Source organism: Pectinophora gossypiella, chromosome 7, assembly GCF_024362695.1.
Source record: "Pectinophora gossypiella chromosome 7, ilPecGoss1.1, whole genome shotgun sequence".
NCBI lineage: Eukaryota > Metazoa > Arthropoda > Insecta > Lepidoptera > Gelechiidae > Pectinophora > Pectinophora gossypiella.
This window is the reverse complement of record NC_065410.1, coordinates 7,794,758-7,817,539: the sequence shown is the minus strand read 5'-3', so window position 1 is coordinate 7,817,539 and position 22,782 is coordinate 7,794,758. Positions and strand designations below refer to the sequence as shown.

Sequence of the window (22,782 nt, the reverse complement as noted above, 5' to 3'; positions counted from 1 at the left end):
GATCACCTACATAAACTGCCTACATACGTCCCACTGCTGGGCACAGGCCACCCCTCTAACCCCTCAATCAACCAGAGGGGGTAAACGGAGATCACCTAATAGTGGATAAAAAGGCAGGCTATTATTTATACATTGTTTAAAGTTTACGCGGTTATTATCATAATTAAAACACATAATAAAGGGATCTTACCGCGTTTAAAGCATCACACTTCATCATGGCAGTTGCAACAGTTTCGAAATATCGGGAGTCGCATATCCCTGCTTTAAACGCGGTAAGAACCCGTTATTATGTGTTTTAATTAGGCTATTATTTTTCACTGAGTCACAAATGACACGATTTAATATATATGAAAGCACAAAGAACATAGAGTTATGTTTACATGGCGCCGAAGATAACACATGAGGCAAATGTAATCAGAAAATACGTCTAAGTTAACTGTACAAAAAGACCAATCAACTTAGTGTAGATCAAAATTCATATTATCGGAGTAAGTATGCGTCTAAAAAATCTAAAAATTGTGATAATAGATGCAGCTTGTCAATAGACTCAAAATATTCCTTAAAATGCCAGTTGACCAAAAAATGCTTTAAAGTGCCACCTTAATTATTAATATAGCAGTGTCTGCAAACTTTCATAATATTTCAAAGTCCATACCTGTTTTAAACCGCGACTCAGTTTTTGCCGGTGTCAGACTAAAACCTTGTTGAGGTGGTCAACAAAAACGGTGCTCTCTTTAAGGGACACGTGTCCATGTCGTCATTTATGGAGAAAAACACAAATGATGTCATTTGCCAAAACGTAAACTCACCTAACAACGGACCTCGCACAACTGGATTGTCAGTTATTGTTTAAATAGGTGTCAGTGTTATTTAAAAATACTGTTGCTACCAGATATGCAATTTGAGCTTTTGTGTCTTTTTGTATTGTTATTGATGCCTAAGTGTTACGCGGATTGCAGACCGCGAGCTAAGTCTTTTTGGCTTAGCTCGAATTGCTGACGCAGTTTTCCGTTGAGTTTGAAGTCTATACAAAACTATGGAAAAATGGCGCGAATGGAGAGTGGCAGCTATGCGAGCTTAATTTAATCTAGCTTAGCTTATCTCGCGGTCTGCAGCCGGCAATAGATTTTATTGATAGTATTTGAAATTAACAAAAGTTGTTGCCTGCTAATATGTTGAGTAAATTATGGTAGCTTTGCCTCAAGCAAAATTCGTTATTTGACCAGAATATACTATTTCTACACGTCTCATCATTACGTCCTTTACAGTTTCAGTAACTATACAGGCTGTTAGTGACATCATAACGAATACTGAGAGGGATGATTGAGACCATGATTCTGAGTTAATATCAAGTGTAATTTTCCGCCGCAAAAGTATGGAACTGAAAATTTTCGTTATGATGTAACTAACACCCTGTATAAATATGTATCATTAATTAGTTGTTTATTATTTTGTAAAACTTATATATTTGTCTACTTTTAATTCCAGCCAGGCAGGATAAAAAAGCAATGACGAAAAGTTATAAATTGTTAAAACTGTTTAGTATGATTGCCATGCTCCACCGATGAGTCAATACAATTGCTTCCACTGTTTTATGCCTCATCATTATGAGAATTGATTTTTATCTAAAACTTACGGAGCGTGTCAATTGCATCTGTATTGCAGTGTATGTTTTGGTCTTTATTGCTGTGGAGTGGATATGGGAGATATACAATTTTGTTGAAGGAAGTGTAAGTGTTATTACTTCAAATATAAAGTGAGTTATTCATCAAAGTCTTTGAAATTTACGTTTTTGAAGGTTTTTAGAATGATATACACACAAGAGTAATAATAACCTTGATACCAGAGTTGCTGAGGTTGGTAGTTCACCTCACAACTCACACCATAGAAGAAGAGAAGACATACATCATGCCTGTAATCTCTACAGAGATCGGTGGAGCCACACACCACCAGGATACCACTTATAGGTACTTAACGGCCATGTGTCCTGCCTTTGCAGTCACGAGATTTAGACCTTCCAAACTCTGTCAATCAAAATTGTCTGAAGTTATAAAGAATATTAGAAATAGTTCCTGCCTATTGAGTAATCCAGTGCCAGTATTGTCCAGTTATGACAGACATTCACGCGCAACGCTATCTGAAATCAAGCGCTGGTTATTGATACCCGTAATACGCTGGTTCGGAACTGGTCTAGTTCGGCGTTTGTCCTGGTATCGGCGAGAAGCGACGGAAAAAAGGCTGAATATCGCCGTTGCCAATTTAAAATCTATTATGTGCAATCGGGTCAATTTTACAAAAAAATAAAACTTTCGCCTGAAATTTTTTTGTATGACTGTGCTAAAAATATAAAAAGATAACCGATATTTATGTACATACGAGTTTGTACTGAATGTTTTAGGAGCAAAATACTCAAAAAAGATATTTGGTGAGAGCGACACATAAGAGTTTTTAAATTGGCAACGACGATATATCCTATATAACCAAAATTTACGGCTAGACAGACATAACGCGTTTCGGTGGGCAGACCGTAGCCGCCAGAAAATCAGCAATTCAAAATTGAACAAAATTGATTTCAAATTTGCTTTTTGAAATCAATATGCTTGGAAATACCGCAGAAATGCATACGTAATAATTGTCTGTAATGGTCCGATTTCACATTGAGAGCTCCTTTAGAATTTGCTTTCCCATTTTGGTGCTTGAAATTATATTCAAATTATATTTCAAATTGTATAATTATATATTTATTGCGTATGTTTTTTTTGGTTAACATTATCATCTTCGAAGGTTGTAAGCAGAAATTATGTACATAAGGTGTTCACTAATTGGTATAACAATATATCATTATTTTATACGTTAGGTATATTGTGACGAGACTTAATTGGGTATTTGACTGGTTCAAAGATAAATTATAAAATGGTAATCTAGAAACAAAAGTCAGTCTAAGATAATCAAAAATCAAGCTCATTTTACTTTTCAAGTTTCTTTCCAATTTTAATTACGAATTAAGTAACAATGAGTACGACGTTTGACTGCTTGTATTGATGACGTCACAGGACAGTATTTCCATACAAACTCCAAAGAAAGGTTTCGTTTTGACGTTTCGTAAAAAGTATCTTGTTTGACTAAGTTGTCAAGTAGCCTATTGTCAGTCGTTCCGTCGCTAACAGTGAAACACACACCGAGAGGTGCATTCCATGAGTTATGTCAATATCCTAACTAATTGTTGGGTGGTCACGACAGAACCCACTTTTAATGGAGTATTAAACCCCACTTTATAGCCATTAGCTGATATAGAAGCGATTTATATTCGCAATCCTTAATTAAATCACGCAAACAGTCTTTTGATACGAAATTATTTATGTAGAGCAGACCTACAAATCATTATGGTACTTGTTGGTGTGAATTGTGGCTACCGTACATCTTGTTTTGTCACGTTTTGAATTAATGGGTGTTGCAGTAGGTCATGTGAACATATGCAAAACGGTATTGTAAGTAATTAAAACAATAAATAGTCTGGGCCCAGGGTATTGATAAATCAGTAGTGGTGACCGTTTATGCTCTGTGGAAGGTTTACTACAGTGTAGTGTAACATTTTGATATCCCTGTGCTGGATATAACCTAAACCAAAGATTGACGAATTTGTTTTCAAATTAATGTTTGAATCATAAATGATCATCACGTGCTCAGCGGTGAAGGGAAACGCAGTGAGGAAACCCACATCCCTGAGAAATGAATTTTTCGGAGGTATGTGACCTAACCAGTATTGGGCTGGTTTTCCCTTTACGGGTTGGAAGGTCAGACAGGCAGCCGCTTCTGTAAAAATCCGGACCTGTCAAATCTTCAGGTTAGGTAAGCGGACCCTGTGAATTATTTTGATGAAATAGTTCGTCAGTGCTTTTAGTTTAAGTAGGTAATATATTTTTATGAATATAAGTATATATTATTTATGTATTATACGTAGTATTATAGTACAATAATTTTGAGAAACAAAAATTATCTGTCATAATAATTAACAGAGATTACCGAGCTGTGGATACTCGCCTTAACTAGATTGGTAATTATGGCTTATGACTTCATGGCACAAAAACGCATGTTGGTATAAACGCGCCGCGCTTAATATCAAATCTGACGGACTTGTCGCGCGCAATCTATCAAATCAAATTGATTATATTATTGTACTTACACAATGGCCAAATGGAAAGCTTATACAGCAATAAGCTTAGCTTAGCGGCTTACAAGATATTAAGTGGTGATTCAGCAGCGTCGGGCTAACTTGTTATTGTATTTGTACATAGGTACTTGTACATGTAATCGGTTTTTTCTGGGTTTTTTTAGGTTCTCTAGGTGGGGCTTTCTATTGGTGTCAGCACGTATATTATTTGTAGTCGCGGCTTACATATTATTCAATGTAGGGAAAAAGTGAAAAATACTTACATTGATATTGACAGAATGTTAAGTTGAGAACATCCCGAAACAAGAACTTATAGTTTAAATTAATATTTTACGGCCTCTGTGGTCCAGTGGTTGAGCGTTGGACTCATGATCCGGAGGTCCCGGGTTCGAATCCCGGTGGGGATATATCACAAAAATCACTTTGTGAACCCTAGTTTGGTTAGGACATTACAGACTGATCACCTGATCGTCAAAAAAGTATGATGATCCGTGCTTCGGAAGGCACGTTAAGCCGTTGGTCCCGGTTACTGCTTCCTGATGTAAGTAAGTACTCGTTACATGTCAGGGGCCTTTGGCGGCTCAATTATAACCCTGACACCAGGGTTGATGAGTTTGGTATTCCACCTCACAACCCACATGGTAGAAGAAGAAGAATATTTTAATTTGAGGTAACATCATTTATTATCAAAATAAAGTTTTAAGAAGCCGTTTCCATACTTATATAGAATTACGTGGAATTTTATGAAGTTTAAGTAAATAACCGTCTGAATCTGACCAACCACTGTTCAGTTATGATTATAGATTTAGATTAGTGGTAATATTTGAATGATGAGTAAAATAATGGTAACACAAACCTGGCCTGTTTCATATGTCTTACCAAAATTTAACGTAGTAAGTAGACTTGATGATCGATGTCTCAAATTATGACGAGCCCACTCAAAATTTAAATTTAAAATAAGGTATTCATAGTAATGTAGGTCAAGTTTTACTAAGAAATCAAGTTGAACGAATCCGCATAGCACATTATATGAATCATTGATGAGTTTCGGAACTACGTCTCGAAAAGAAGTGAATATTTGCAGAATATATTTGTTTTAACGAAATAATCAACGTATTTGTGGAATTTTTTGCAAGACAGAAATGTTTAGTATGAGTAATGCAGTAACGGGATTCCCTATGTTGTACTTCGACACCAATTGATGATAATAGAGCAAAACATTTAACAATCAGCAGGCTGGTGAGTAAGCTAAACTCTTCATAGGATATCTTGCAAAATTATTTATACATAGGTACAGTGATGAGCAATATAATGTACCCTCTTTAGGACTCTGTCGCACTAACATATTTGACATTTAGTGAGACTAACAGTTCAATTTGTCAAAAAAGTTAATGTGACATGGTACCAAAGTGTATACATATTAATGCTCGTGACCGTACACACATACACATTATTCATGTATATAAGATGGTGAAGTTTAAGGGGAATTATAGATAATTATCTGGAAATACAGAATTGATATAAAAACCTCTACTTACTTGTTTTTTATTATCATTAGGTACCACGCAATGTGCACAATATACTGCGTACGAACCTATGTAGCACCTACGTCAAGTTGGAGACACAAATGACCGGATTTTTTTTATATTTTCTGATAATATATCGTAATGAAACTAATATATTTTTTTATTCCAAGTATAATTTACCTCATCATGAATAACCTAGACTTGAGGAACATGCTTTTTAATGACCTGAATACTCTAAATATGTGCTCAGATCTCAATTCAGGGAATCCCAGTATAGGTCTTACTGGATTCCTTATTTATGTGCATCGAAAATGACGTCATGACCTGTATTGCATCTCGTTTGTCTATCTCGTTAATTGGTGCAGAGACCGATGTCGAGAATACCAAGATTTAATGTGGGTAGTCCACATACTCGACCTTACGTTTGATTAGTTTCGTGTAAGAGCGCCTGATGTCATTTCTTACTGATGTAGGTACATCTTTATTATACTTACCTTTTTGTCATTATCTTTCATTGTCCTTATTCATTTTGTATCTTCAGTTATTTTATTCCACTCACTATCAGTCACCCTAAGCAGATCACTGATCACTAATGTACCTATTTGTGTACTGTAAGATCTTTTATAAACTTTGATATCTCTTTAAGGAACGATAAACTACGTAAAGTATCGTTCACTGTCCCAACGAGTATTTTTTTTGAGTTGCTTTACCTATATTTTGAGCGATGTGTAAAGCTATTAGAACATTGGTATTACGTCTCTTTTGTTAAGTTTTCGGGCGCCTTGAAAACTTTAGCAATTGGGATGGCTTCTAGCCAAAAAGACTTCGTGTACCGTAGTTAAATATTTTTATGAAAATTAAATACCTACTTATGAAGTTCTGCGGTTGACTATGTATGTTCCATTATGTCCGAAATTTAGAACGTGAGTGCTATTTATGCAGATAATTTTATTGTCGATAATGATTTATAGCTTTATATTATTATTGGTTCTGGTTTATGGATTCATCGGTACTCTACAAAATAATTTATATAAACGAAAGCTCACTGGAATCTTAGTCAGAGCGTATAGATTACTAAGTTCGTGCGTACTGTTGCTATACTGAACTGGGAACCAATAAACGTACAAATGTTTTCAGCTGTTTATCTTCCCGGGAATATCAGGGGAGATGTGTCCTTTCTAACACGATGCACCATTATAGGCGATTAGGTTGTGGGTTGATTAGGTTCCTTTACCATGCGTTGCATCCATCTAAGGATTTCGAATCAAAAGTGTTGTCGCAACAAGTTCGCTGTCGCCTTGCCCAATCCCATTTGCGATTACGTAGGTGAGTTTATGTGTGCAGATTATAATAAATCCACAGTTAGGTTTCATCTACGGGAGTGTTCCAAATGGTAGATGATTGCAGTAAATTTTGTAGCCCGTCTGATAACAGGGGCTCTCTGCCAAACTTCTCTTGGCGTCGTATGACGTCTGTCAGGAGTGCGTTCCCAAACTACCATCGTGCGCGGAACTTGGCTTGGAATTTATTTACTACAAAATTAAAATTATTTAATTAAATTATCGTCTGTAGATTTATTATAGCGTTTATATAAAATAAGTGATTTAAGAAATAGAAATCAATTAAATTAAACTCAGCTCGCTGGGTGGTCTCTATGTTGTTCAGTGAGGTATGCTACCCAAAATGGGGCATAGACTTGAGCTTATGTTATGTTGTTATGTCATTTAAAATAAAAGTAATAAATCTATTTGGATTTCATAACAATACCCATTCTTTGGCTAAAGTAATCGGGTCGTCGGGAATTCTTTGCCCACTCATATATAATAGGTATTAGTTTTGCTGTTTTGCCTTTAAAACTTATTCTATGATTAATTATTTATGTATTTTTATCACTTGCTGATGACAATATATCTACAACTTATTTATATTAAAGTAAGTGCTTAAGTCTTGCCTTCAGCAATTGCCACGTATCTAAGTACCTACTCAGATAAGTAAGTATGCGTAATTGTTAACTTATTTCAGTGCAATTAATTACCTCATCATCAGCTCATTAACGGCCCCACTGCTGGGGCACGGGCCTTCCCTATGGATGGATAGAGAGATCGGGCCTTAAATCATCACGCGGGCCGAGTGCGGATTGATCAATTACCTAATAAAGAATATTTAATGTTTGTCTTACTAGGTACTCAAACATACCTATGTTTCAACCAGAACAATTTGTAAGTCCGTCACTTTCTGGTGTTATGGAGAGGCGCGGCTCGTATTCCTAACGTATCGATATTAATACGCATAATCGGTTCGATGACTCACCGTGTTTATTCGATTATATCGACCATTGAATCCGTTTGATTGATAGGGTACATAGAATAACGCTAGTTTGATATCTGCATTAGCAAACCAACGACTTAATAGGTATCATTGACAGGTGGTTTCCACCATTTGTCATGTCATGACAAATGGTGACGCTAACTGGCTGCCATTGACTTGTATTTTACTTGTATGAGAAATTAGGATAAAAAGTAAAAGCTCAAATAAGCGGCAGCGCTCTTGAGTGTTCCTTAATTTCTCCATATTGTTCAGCTAGGAAAAGCTTTCCAAACTGATGAACTATGGCGATAAATGACTATACCTTTTCACTAATAGTTCTCCAAGTCCATCCTAATACTTCCACGCAGACGACGCCCTGAGCCGAGATTCGCGCGCAACTGGGCGCCCTAAGGTCTCTTGCCTCAAATTTTTGTATCAGGTGAGAGCCGTCAGTGCTCCCCATGTGTCCGGCCAAGAGTTAATTTGAGGCCAACCTCCAATAAGTCACGTTGAAAAAAAATCTGTAAGTATTCTTTTTATTGTAGGCTTGTCTCAGTTCATCAATGTGAAAACTTCATGAGTGTGGTTGCTGTACTTACCTCGTATGATTCGTTTGGTATGTACCTAAGTAAAAATAGGAAGACGAATTTATGATACCCATTCATACATTCTCCTTCAACTTTACCTCACAATAGTTCCCCCTTTACAGAGCCATCTCATCTGTAACCCAGCACTTGCCCATTACATAAAACGTACAAAAAGTGTGTCTGAACGTGGCTGTATCGTTTCAGCCTACACGCGCTCCCACTACGTCAATTACCCCCCCTCCCGGCGCGCACGCAGCCTGCATCCTCTTAATCCATACGTGCGATCCATTGCGCAAGCCCACGCGCATGTTATATCATCTGTCAATATTGACGCTGTTTTATTTTGATTGGGTGTAGTACTTTGTAGATTTTTAAATATGTACAATACACGATACGTCTTGCGAATCAATTAATTATCTCGCTAGTATGGAACTCCCTTGACACGAGCTACCTACCTTCGCGTGCAAATGTTCTTTGGGAACATTCCCAGCAGTAAAAAGGCGCAAAAAATATGAATAAAGGGCTTTGTTACCTGACTTTTAGGCAGATAAGACCAGAGTACAAGAAAGAACAATTAGAAAAAGAAAAGCAGAGTTTTTAAAATGGGAACATTCCCAATCTGGGAACATTCCCAGGAACGACACACTGTTCGTATGGAGGAATCTACCCTCATTGCCCGAGCACGCCCACACTTACACACACGTACACACACGCACGCACACACACACAGACACATACACACATTATACAAACATTCTTTAATTGCTTATTTGTAAAACGTAAAGGTAACAAAACTTTCTTACCTATTTACTACTGTTATAGAAGAGCGGGGTCTCCTGGTACAGGCATATTTTGCTTAAAAGGAGGCTCCAGTAATTAGTTTAAGAAAAACATATAAGAAAAGAAAATAAATACCTTTTGTTTTTTTTTGTATGCACTGGCTTATGGCACACTAGGAAGAGTATTTTCGGGCATGTCGACAAAACCGACTTCAGGTTGTCTATGTTTATCGAGTTGTCACTATATCGAGATTCCCTCATTTTATGAGTCAAATCGGAAAAATAAAATACCTGTAAAGTATCCCATGTTCATACTCGGGTTTCGATCTAGGTATCTACGTGCCAATTTGTACTTTTGTGTTAAATATTATAGCATCAATAATATTAATATGGATCTCTACTCGTCTCCTTCAGCACACTTATCGATAATGGACTTATTAAACTTTTTCTCTCTGAAATACCGACAATGAACGCTTGCTCTCTTAGAAAGCAAACTTAGCAAACTACCTTGGACACCCCTAGGTTTCTTTTTTGACGTGCTTTGTGCATTTGTTTAATATTAAATTTCACTCGGAACAACTAACATAAGTCAACAAAACTCAAAACAGATGTTGCTGGATGTTAAAACACATAATAACGGGTTCTTACCGCGTTTAAATCAGGGATATGAGACTCCCGATATTGTTGGATGTTGTTTTCTAACTGCGTCTTGATCACATCAATGCTACAGAAAATATAGACGGAAATAATACCTTAATAATAATAATAATAATAATTTATTTATTAAAGACAACACAGATCCATTTATTTGTTAGTACAATTCACTTAACTTATGTTAGTACCTTATAACTAGAGGGGATTTGACACGCTTTATGAGGTCTAATATCAGAGGGCTGTCACACCTATTAGCGATTGCAGCCAGGATCCTATTGCTACTGACCCGCATTCTGTTCAGCAGGGATGCGGTTTTTTTGCGCCAGACAGCGTCAAAACCATCCACACCCGCCTCCGCGAACATAAGCGACGCGCTGCAGTAGCGAGGCAGCCGCAATAGAGCCCTGAATGCATTATTGTATTGGATACGCAGAGCATTATACGCTTTTTGAGTATATTTGGCCCACAAGCTGCTCGAGTACAGTGACGTACAGTATGCATTAAATAGTGTAATTTTTACTGCATTTGTACATCGGGCAAACCTGCGAGCCAACATGTTTGCTCGCACGGACAATGCTCTGCGTTCCCTCTCCATGTCTACATCGTCCTTCAGGTCATCGGTTACCACATGCCCAAGATATTTAAACTGATGAACTCTTTTTAAGGCAACACCGTTCAGCTTAATAGGTGGAATTGAAGATGGGCACTTGGTTCCGGACCCGAAGACCATGTATTCACTTTTCTTTACATTGTAAAGTAAGCCATGTGCTGTGGTGTACGACTCACACACGCCTATCAGTTTTCTAAGGGCAGAAACTGAGGGGGCCAACAGGACCATGTCGTCTGCGTAACTTATATTGTTGACGCAGACGCCGTCAACAAAACAACCAACATGCGCATCACTGAGTCGCGCTATAAGCTCGTTCACGTACAGGCTGAAGAGCATAGGCGAGCTTAAACCGCCCTGCCTTACTCCGCACTCCAGTTTGCACGGTTCCGACATCTCTCCCGCCCACCTCACACGGTTCACTTGATTCAGGTACCAGTACCTGAATATATTGATCATTTCAGGTGGCAGCCCAGTTTCTCGTAACTTTGACCACAGTATATCGTACGAGACAAGGTCAAACGCTACCCAACGCGCTTAAGTCTGTCATATTCCCTAAACAGCGAAAATCACATAATATTAAGTAAGTACCTCATAAAAATCACTGCAGGCAGGTAACCGAAACCACAGAGTAAATAATAGTTCTTTGGACACTATTTAACGATTGTGTTTAGAGCTTCCATAAAATAACTTTTATCGCTTCCTAATTATGGCTTTTATGTCAGTAATAGCTACGTACATTAACAGTAATACTAGTATTACCTAGTAGTGGATGTAGATAAATGTTGTAGTAGGCGACGCGACGATTCATAAAATGCCCACGGGTGACAACACTGTTTTACAATAAAACTTTACATGTAAAGGATTTTATAGGTGGTAGCGCCTCCCAATAAAAGTAAATGTGGTGTTGCTAAATGTTTGTTTAGAAAAGCAAATTGTGTCTTATATTTTTTTTATCACGACGCGCGACGGTGGTTAATATTTTCGTGCAAATGTGTAATTTATTATCATGTTATTGTTCGGCCTCTGTGGTCCAGTGGTTGAGCGTTAGGCTCACGATCCGGAGGTCCTGGGTTCGATTTCCGGTGGGGACATATCACAAAAATTACTTTGTGGTCCCTAGTTTGGTTAGGACATTACAGGCTGATCACCTGGTTGTCCGAAAGTAAGACGATCCGTGCTTAGGAAGGCACGTTAAGCCGTTGGTCCTGGTTACTACTTACTGATGTAAGTACGTAGTCGTTATATGAGTCATGTCAGAGGCTTATTGAAGCTCAAAAGTAACCCTGACACCAGGGTTGATGAAGTTGGTAATTCACCTCACAACCCACACGATAGGGGTTGTGAGGTGAAAAAAGTTTACACTGGTTTACGAACATCGCAAAACCTAAACAGGTTTGTCTCGATGTCTCTTCTTCTGCGGCATAAGTCACTTACACCACGGCCGGTCGGTTCGGTCGCCTTACGGCCATTTCAGACTAAAGTATGACCCAGAGGGGGTGAGGTCGGCGCCCTATACGAATTATTGCGGGGCGAAGAGTTACCGTTCCATACGTACAGTCATGAGCAATATCATGTACTCACTTTAGAACCCTGTCGCACTATCATATTTGACATTTAATGAGACTTACGTTTTAATTTGTAAAAAAAGTTAATGTGACATGGTTTTAGAGTGTATACATATTAGTACTCGTGACCGTACGTCAGCCGTACTACCATAACTCCAATTCCACTTATTGAAATCCTGAAACGTGCGTACACATGACACGTGGATTGTTGTTCTGCCCATCCCGGTAGGGATACGGGTGTGGCTTTATGTACTTATACATGTTTTATACGACGTAGAAGGATGTTCTTGTTTACAACTAGCCGGAAACATTCCTAGGAGCGTACTTTGTAAGAACGCACTAGGAATGTCACGCGTCTATTATTTGCTATGCAAAACTGTGACATTAGAGTGGTACTATAATGACAGAAGTGAACAAATTGCAGGTGTAGCTCTGTTGAGGACCGTGTGTAATGAATTAATACATAGAGAACGACGGCAGGCGTGAATTATGTAGATTTTATGAGTTACCCGCGACGCCGCGCGAACTGGCGATCTTAGGTCTAGATCGCTGTGGAATAGAAGCCGCATCTGAACTATGCCGTAAGATCTAAGAAAACAAAATAAAATAAACAAAATGGATTCGCCTAATCTCGTCTGATACATCACTATGCTAATAAACGTCACAACACTGGCTTCTGTATTTTGACAGATCTAACTCGTACCGCGCATTGGAGGTATTGTAAAATTGTATTTATTACCCGACTGCGGCGAAATAAAAAGGAGGGTTATGTGTTACATGAAAAGTTTTCTTCTCTCACATTCTTGAGAATAATGATGTTTAGGAGACAGCCGTGGTCGAATGCCAATCTGTCCTAAGAGTTTGTTTATCACAGCATGCGGCGTAGACTATCTCGTTAACATCACTATTTGGTAGAAAATCTGCATTTTTTTTCTTGTTTCATACTTTACAGAGTTTACAACTTTATTTTTATAGAAATATAATCACTAATTGTACGATGTTGACGTTCTGTTGAATAATACATGCATTATTTCACGCTAGCGATTTTGTTTTAGATGCATAGAGCCATAAGCAATCCGAAGATAACTTGCAACCAGTTTGATAGAAATTTTAAGATGTAAGTAAGTGTAATTTTATACTTACAATTATTTAAACATTTTTTATGACATGCTCAGATTGTTACTCGTAATATAACAAAGTATCACATATGTATCCCTAAAGAGGTAGACAGAGGTAGACATTCTCGCTTGCCGGATATTAAAGATTATGTTTCATAAAATACTATGTAGGTATTTATAGATATTATTATTATAACACGTCTTTAGTTTTACTTTTAAGGCCTCCTTTATTTTTTATTGCACCATCCCACATCCAAGTTGTTTGTAATGTTTGTTTCCTTTTGGTGGTTGCCTGGAAGAAATTGCTCTAGAGCAATAAGGCCGCCCAAATTGTACTGTATTCATGTGTTATGTCTGATTGTTGAAATTTATTTCCGTGCAATAATGTATATTTGATTTGATTTGATCGTTCAGATACGGCATCTTGTCACACTTACATCTTTGTTGTAAGATGATTAAGAAGTTGATTATGATGTTATTTCACCTGGATAATACGACAATCTTGAACGAAGATACAATTTGTATTCTATGTTATTTGGTTACTCAAGTTACCATACCACCAATGGTGATAGTAAGGTGGGCGGGTGACTACTCAATAGAGTAATACAAAGTGGCACACAATAGTTAGTTATCTACATACTGCTACAAAAATATAATACGTATAGATGTCATGAAAGTTAACTATGTCTGTAGTTAACGGCACCCCCTTTTACATAGGACTTAAACGTAGCTGGCGAGGAGTAGGTACGGTCACGAGCATTAATATGTATACACTTTGGTACCATGTCACATTAACTTTTTTGACAAATTGAACTGTAAGTCTCACTAAATGTCAAATATGTTAGTGCGACAGAGTCCTAAAGTGGGTACATTATATTGCTCATGACTGTACTATCCACCTCTGCCTACCCTTTGAGGATAGAGGCGTGATGCTGTGTTTGTTATGTTACCTATGTAGGTCTATGTAAGTTATCTTTCAATTTCATTTTTTATATTTTACTCGGCTTATTTTTGTTTGGAAGAAATCGCTTTGAGCGATAAGGCCGCCAATTGCCATGCACCTAGTTAAGAGTCTTTTGTGATTACCTATTTCTTTTCATTTTGGTGCAATAAAGTATATTCGTATTTGTAGGTATATCTAGTATGTTGAATAACCGTATTTGTTCTGCTTTTCAGTAGTCTCATGTATCATATAGGGATATTACATACAGGCTGCATTTGAACTGCAAGCCAGCTGCAACATTGCAGTTTGGATGCAGTTTCTGTGCGGTTTTTATAATTCAATCGAAACTGCAAATCGATACCATTCAACTCTTGTTTTTTTTCCTTACATGATACATACCTCGGTAGGTATGTACGTACCTATTTACAGAGGTGTAGGTAAAGTTTAAAAGCCCTTTAAGCCTTTTTTAAACCTTATTTTTGCTTATTCCTTACACATGTCACACATTATAATGAAATCTTATTAATTCACAACTAATATGTTACTTATGTCGCATAAGTATTTGCTTATTTAAATAATATTGTTGAAAGTAAATATAAGTAGGAATAAATTATAGATTGGTCGCAATAAGTTTTAATTATTGAATAAGGAGTCAATGACAACTCTTACTGTTTGTCTAATATACAAATAAGCTCCTATATTTACTGCTTGTATAAATAGGTCTTATTTTATACAAGCAGCCGTCCGCGTGGGTTTCGGTTTCCGCGGTAAGAATTTCAGATTTTTTTTAATTGTTAAAGCCTGTGTTGTATTCTGATGTATAAGCTACATTATTGTGAAGTTTCATTAAAATCCATTCAGTAGTTTTTGCGTGAAAGAGTACATACAAACATCCATACTCACAAACTTTCAGTTTTAAAATATTAGTAAGATTATTTATCTAATCGTAACGACAGATACCTACTTTTTGAATAATAACTCCCAACTTGGCTTCGGCCCCACACACGCCTTCCAAATATCCGAGATTTCATAGGCCCTCTCGAACCTATCTCTATGGAAATGACATACAAATAATAATAGTAAAATGAAATGTAGTGAACAACAAGCTGCAGAAATAGGCATTATTTTAATATGTTTTATGTTTTAGTTATCTGTAAGTTAGCATCTAAGTTTTCCAAGTATGTACCTTCATAATTTAATAAATAAATAATTTATGAATTCATATTTCTATATAATAATTTAAAAAATATATATAGTTTTACCTTTCATCCAAATATTTGAAACCTTAGGTATATTGAACAAGAACTAAGAAAAATAAGTAACTGATAGAGGGGTAGGTACGGTAGTGTCACTGCAAAATCGCGCAAAAATGCGTATTTGATATTTAAATGGTTCTATTTAACACAACAATAAGCGCCACATTACAACACCTACTGATTTAATTTGACAGTTGTTTAGGTACACTAAATTCATGAGATTGCTCATAAACACTTAATAATCGTAAGTATTAAGTTACTGCAGTTAAGTATGAAATATTATGCGGATATAAGTAAGTAATTAGCATTCCTGTTGGCGTCTATTGTGTCTTATTATATTGATGATCAAACACTGCGTTTTCTTCCATAACTAATGTTCGTATACATTTTAATATGTGTTAAATGTCTATCTATCCTCGCAACGCAATGCAACTACATTATTGATGTAATTTTCTTAAAAAAATGACTTATTTTAATTAATTTATAAAATAAAGACCACTAGTTTTTACTTGGATTGAATTTAGCTTGTCTCATACGAGGATTTGTTAATGAAAAGCACACCCGAATCTGATTTTTGAACAAGGTGCTTACGTGGTTTTCAGTATTAGGCGACGCTATAATAATGTTTTATTATTAAGACTGTGCTTGTAAAAATGTACTAGCCTAGGATGGAGATAATTTTATAAAACCATACTGAAGTAATGGAACACTGGCCCCGATTCAATAATATTAAAATGGCCCCGATTCCTGCAGACACCTCCTAATTTTATTTTAAGTTATACCCGTCATTTTCTTATCCGCCGAAAAGGAAAGGGGCGGATGATAGTCAACAAGTTGATATGAAGGATGATAGTCAAAACGAATGAATAACCCGGGCGAATAGAACAGGCATCTCGCTGGTATGTCTACTTAACTCTGTCGGGTAATTGGCCGATGTAAAATTTTTAGTCAGTTGTTTTAGATTTCTGCTTAAAATTGACGTGTGTTCCATAAATTTTATGCCTGTCGATTACCCGTCCCTTTCTTTTTCATCGGATAAAAAAATGACAGGTATAACTTAAAATTAAGCGGCGTCTGCAGGAATTAGCACCATCACCACCTAGGGTCGAAATTAGGATGGTATTTACCATGGACCCAACCGACGTTAGCGCGAACAAAGTCGCAAGCTGGCTACATAATAATATTTTTTTAACTACTTTATAGATAAGTACTATTCGTATTCGATAGTACTTTTATTGTACGCAGTCACAAGATAACATATCATCATCATCATCAATTTAAGAGCCACGCTCTTGTCGGTGTAGCATTTTCCATTCCAGTCTATCAAAGATAACATAAAAATTTATAAACCATAAACATACTCAACTTTTTATTTCCCCCGAGTGTACGTAAACACAAACAAATGCCTGGATAACAATGACCAATTATTGTTTACGTCACTACGCCAAGTCTTGTGAGTTGCGTCATTGTAACGACCCTGCCGTCTTATTTGGTAGGATCTATGGTATCCTCTATTGCTTGTGCGCACGTCCTTTGGTCCAAGTGCCTGACCGTAGGTCAACTGCCCGCGTTGCGGTTTTGAGACTCCACGTCATCGTAATTACGTTTCTTATATGAAAAACCGAAACTGGTCTCAGATATCTACTTCGCTTTTAGTTAGATTGTCAATAATAGAAACCACACGATATATACAGAAACGGACTGCGCGAGTGTTGCGGGTCGGGAGAAGAGGTTTGTACGGCCAGATTTTGGAGTGAATCTGTACAAATCTAAAGTATATAGAGACTCGAATATTACAAAAAACCTAGCCCACAAGCCCACCGAGACCTATGTGCGGCTTAAACCAATTTGTTTTACTTTGTTTATTTGAATTGAAACCTAATTTCATTCCTAATTCCAAAATGAACATAAGTCTTACATACTAAATATTCTAATTAGATTGGTAGGTAAATTGGATTCATTATTGTATCAATAAAATCGATTTTACGTTCTATGTACAATAAATTGCATTATTAAAATCGCAAAAATTCGAAATATTGATGTTTTTACAAAATATATTATCAAACGTTATGCAAATATTATCTGTATTTCTCTTTTCTAATCCTGTAGAACCTATATGATTCTTCGAATGCAGTGGAACGTTTTATTAAGCCTGTTACTTTTAAGTTTTAATGGCAATTAGTTTTATGGAAAATTGTTTTTAAAGGAAACGCCTCCGCTATCGTCCAAAGAGGTTTTTTTTTTGTTTTGGTTTTCCCCGAAGGGTAAGGCAAAGGGAACTATGCCCATACAGCCATGTCTGACGTATTTTTTTTCTTGATGATTAATGAAATGATGAAAAGTGATGATGATGAAACCTAAGCCCCCACCCTCGGAGTAGACTCCTACTCCGAACCCCAAACGAATTAACTCAAAAGTCCGCATAAACTTTTGAGTTATGAAGCGGCTTCCCGGCACGAAGCGAAAATAGGCAGATACACTTTGTTTATTGAATACTCCAATATAATAACACTCGCGAATGTCTTCCGACTAACTTAATGCGATCATTAACCACAAAACACCACTTCGTATTAATGATTTAGATCACTCAATGAAGAAAGCAACTGTCCCGTTCCCGTTTCCCGCCGAAAAGCCCGTCCAAAGAGGTAACAAACAGTTTTAGGTGCCGTGGGTGTCTATGACTTTACCATTGAAAGAATTTTATTATTGGTGACTTGTACTTACTTATATAATTATAAATTCTTTAATTTATACAAGTACCTATATGAACTTACGTTTGTAATTGATCAGGGCGCTTAAAAGGCCACATCGAAACAATTCATCTAAAACGCAATATTGCAATTTGACATTTGCGCATATAATATGTACGCAATGCTAACAAATGTCAAAATCAATATTGCTTTTTTAGATGAATTGCTTCGATGTGGCGTTTTAAGCCTCTGAGCATAGCCTATTGGCATTTTCAGATTTGGTACTGAAGACAGATGGATGAATCAAAGAGTGCGCCTCATTTTAGGCCTCGTCGTCACTCATCTTCGTAAGATTGTGGTCAAACGATTCTACAGTTAACGAAGCTGAAGAAAGAAGTTGCTACATTTTTTACTTACCTTAATTGAACAGTAATTGATTGGATGGTTCGTTCACACGATTCACAAACGAGCTAAACGAGTTAAAACAATCTCGTACAGCAATTCAGACATTTTATTTACTATAATAGCCTATCTGACCTCTAGTCTAGACTTTATATGTGCCTTTGCAATTGGCCAATAATGTAGACATATCATCATACCTTTAGTATTCGATTTCACAAACATTATCATCAGAAGTGTAATCACGGCGTGTTTGTACTTTAGTAAGTACTTGTTATAGTTAACAAGACATTCGAATACTGCGGATTATTATTTTGCACATAAATTTAGATAAAAGTCGCACTAAAATAAATATTACAAGCAAAATATTTAAAAGCTCAATTTTATAGTTTGTTCCTTTATTTATGAGTTATTATATCCAGATAGATCCATGCAGTAGGCTTATACGTGTATTAAAAATAAATAAAACGCTAAGGAATCTTTTCGCGCGTTAAGTTTCTGAGAAATGTTTTAAGCTGGTGGGTTCAAGCGTGGTTTTGAGTCGAAGGTGTTTTTTGTCACTCCTATCGAGGCGGTTTCTAATTGTTCCATTCAAAAACGAGCTAAAAGTTCATTTAATCCTATAATGTGACTCGCGGCGGTGGAGTCGCGTTCCGACGGCTATTCAAAAGTGTAAGATTTTTTATTGGAATCCGCGTGAATAATAAAGGATTTTATGTCATAAGTTGTTAGAGTCCCTGGTTTGATTTATATGTCTGGTCGCATTAAATGATCGTGCCTGGCGTTTGACGTTGCTTACCTTTTTATGTGTTCCCATTTTTTGTTTGGTGCATGCTGGTATTATGTGGCCTCTGGCGCCGCGCGACACAGACTGCAGACATTACAGAGAGACATTACCGTTTAAAAGTTTCTATATTTGGAATCTAGTAGCGTAAACAGAACAATTGTCTAAAGATGTTCTGATAATATCGTAGTAAATATAGATTAAATACATCCGACCAACTATCATCCCAGAATTCTTATACCAACTAGAAGCTATTTCTTACAAGAGCGAATTGTTATACATTACGACTCCCCTACTGATTCATCTACTCTATAGCAAACTATATGAAAAGCTGATCAAAGCGATTGGGGACGATTAAACACAGCTGATACATAGGTGGGCACAGAGCGATGGCGCCTTACTAACGCGTTTGATATTTTATGTTAACGTACACTCCATACAGAGAATGTTGCGGGCCGGGAAGCGGGAATTTGTATGTAAACGCACCGCGCCACAGTTTTTGTGTGAGCACGTGCATACCTATACAATCTAGAATATTGCAAAGTATTTGGGAATACTATGTAATTTTTCAACTGTTCTCAGACAATGGAAAGGAATTTAAGCTTAAATAGGTATTATATAAAACATCAAATCCATAGAGTGCATGCACTCTGATAGAAATGTGGTATTCGGTAAGTTTTGTGCAAACATTGCGAGACATGTGCCTCGCACGCCATACGCTGCATACATAGCACATGCTGGAGATTTTTTGGCGGGAACGGAAACGGGACTCTTGTTTTCTTCATTGAATAATCAATACGAAGTGGTATTTTGGGGTTAGTGATCGCATTAAGTTAGTCAGAAAACATTCGCGATAGTGTTATTATATCGGAATATTCAATAAACAAAGTGTAGCTATCTATTTTCGCTTCATGCCAACAAGCCGCTTCATAACTCGAAAGTTTATGCGGACTTTTGAGTTAATTCGTTTAGGGTTCGGAGTAGGAGTCTGCTCCGAGGGTGGGGGCTTGTTGTTGTTGTAGGTTTCATCATTCATCGTCATCACCTTTCATCGTTTCATTCAACATCATTAAGAAAAAAATACATAAGACATGGCTGTATGGGCATAGTTCCCTTTGCCTTGCCCTTCGGGGAAAACCAAAACAAAAAAAAGAAAGTAGCACATGCTGCATGGCGTGTGGGGCACATGCCTCACAATATTTGCATTTTACTCAAAACTTCCCGAATGACAGACGGTTCTTGTTGCACTCCAGATAAACAGAACGATGTAATAACTATAACTCATTAATATCGAATTCAATTATATCAGAGTCGGTTTCTTGAGGTGCTCCTTTTGATCTCAGTCTTTTGATCACGAACAATGTATTGCGGCTTTGGGTATGTGCAATGATGTGGAGAAGAAATGTAACAAATTCAACAATAAATGTCTCTTTAAATAACCAATGGAAGGTCTTCTTCACAAACGAAAAATAATCGTACATTTGGGACATAATAAGGAATTTCCCAATCGACGTTCCCCAAACACACGATAGATGGCGTTATTCACTTTTAACGTGATAATTAACATAAGAGAAGCAATATAAGTATCAACATCATTCTATAAATAATGTGATCCAAATAAATATTTTGAACTAGCTTTTGCCCGCGACTTCGTCCGCGTGGCGTGTTATATAAGAGAGAGATCTTTGTGTGTGTGGGAGTGCATATCAAATTTCAAGCATCTAACTTATGCAGTTTAGATTTTTTCATACAATTTTTTTCCCAATAACTCCCATTTTTCAAAATACAGCCAAAAATAAACTTTATATTTACTAAGGTATGCATGCATGCTAGATTGAATCAATTGATTGAATTGATTTTTTTTTAATTGATTGTTCATCGAGTTTTAATTTTAATACACACTTCCTCTCTTCCCTTCAACGTTGCTGTGCCCTACAGGGTCCATGTTTTAGTTCCTATGCCTATGTAACACCCCATTGTACTACATGGAATGCAATAAATAATTTAATTGAATTGAATTCAAAACATCTATCTTACGCGGTTTCGATTTTTTCATACAAATGTTTTTTTCCCGCTAACTCCCGTTTCCGTGGGAATTTTGCAATATCCTGTTGCAACTAAGGTTTAAGTTAACTAAGGTACCTGCATGCCAAATTTCAAGCGTCTAACTTAAGCGGTTTAGATTTTTCATACAAAAGGATTTTCCCGCTAATTTCCGTTCCCGTGGGAATTCCGGGAATTCCTTTCTTAGTGCACCTCTACGGTACCTAAGCTATGTCCCTTCCAAATTTCAAATGCCTACATTTAGCCGTTCAGGCTATGCGTTGATATGTCAGTCACTGAGTCAGTCAGTTTCTCCTTTTATTTAGATTTGATTTTTTCATACAAATGTTTTTTCCCGCTAACTACCGTTCCCGTGGGAATTTTGTAATATCCTGTTGCAACTAAGCTTTAAGTTTACTAAAGTACCTGCATGCCAAATTTCAAACGTCTAACTTGAGTGGTTTAGATTTTTCATACAAAAGGATTTTCCCGCTAATTCCCGTTCCCGTGGGAATTTCGGGAATTCCTTTCTTAGTACACCTCTACGGTGTCTAAGGTACCTGCGTGCCAAATTTTAAACATCTTACTTGAATGGTTTAGATTTTTCATACAAAAGGATTTTCCCGTTAATTCCCGTTCCCGTGGGAATTTCGGGAATTCCTTTCTTAGTGCACCTCCACGGTACCTAAGGTACCTGCATGACAAATTTCAAACGTCTAACTTGAGTGGTTTAGATTTTTCATACAAAAGGATTTTCCCGCTAATTCCCGTTCTCGTGAGAATTTCGGGAATTCCTTTCTTAGTGCACCTCCACGGTACCTAAGGTATCTGCATGCTAAATTTCAAATGTCTAACTTGAGTGGTTTAGATTTTTCATACAAAAGGTATTTCCCGCTAATTCCCGTTCCCGTGAGAATTTTGGGAATTCCTTTCTTAGTGCACCTCTACGGTACCTATGGTACCTGCATGCCAAATTTCAAACGTCTAACTTGAGTGGTTTAGATTTTTCATACAAAAGGATTTTCCCGCTAATTCCCGTTCCCGTGAGAATTTCGGGAATTCCTTTCTTAGTACACCTCTACGGTATCTAAGGTACCTGCATGACAAATTTCAAACATCTAACTTGAATGGTTTAGATTTTTCATACAAAAATATTTTTCCGCTAATTCCCGTTCCCGTGGGAATTTCGGGAATTCCTTTCTTAGTGCACCTCTACGTTATCTAAGGTACCTGCATGCCAAATTTCAAAAGTCTAACTTGAGTGGTTTAGATTTTTCATACAAAAGGATTTTCCCGCTAATTCCCGTTCCCGTAGGAATTTCGGGAATTCCTTTCTTAGTGCACCTCTAC

The 22,782-nt window shown here is 37.0% G+C and overlaps 1 protein-coding gene and 1 non-coding gene across 2 annotated transcripts in view; both read left to right on the top strand.

The window, feature by feature from the left end:
- LOC126368090 (gremlin-2-like) overlaps positions 1 to 22,782 on the top strand; it is a 43,700-nt gene that overhangs the window by 11,148 nt on the left and 9,770 nt on the right. The gene's annotated exons all lie outside the window — the stretch shown is intronic.
- Positions 4,507 to 4,578, top strand: Trnam-cau (transfer RNA methionine (anticodon CAU)). Its single transcript has one exon. It is a non-coding gene; the product is annotated as a tRNA-Met (tRNA).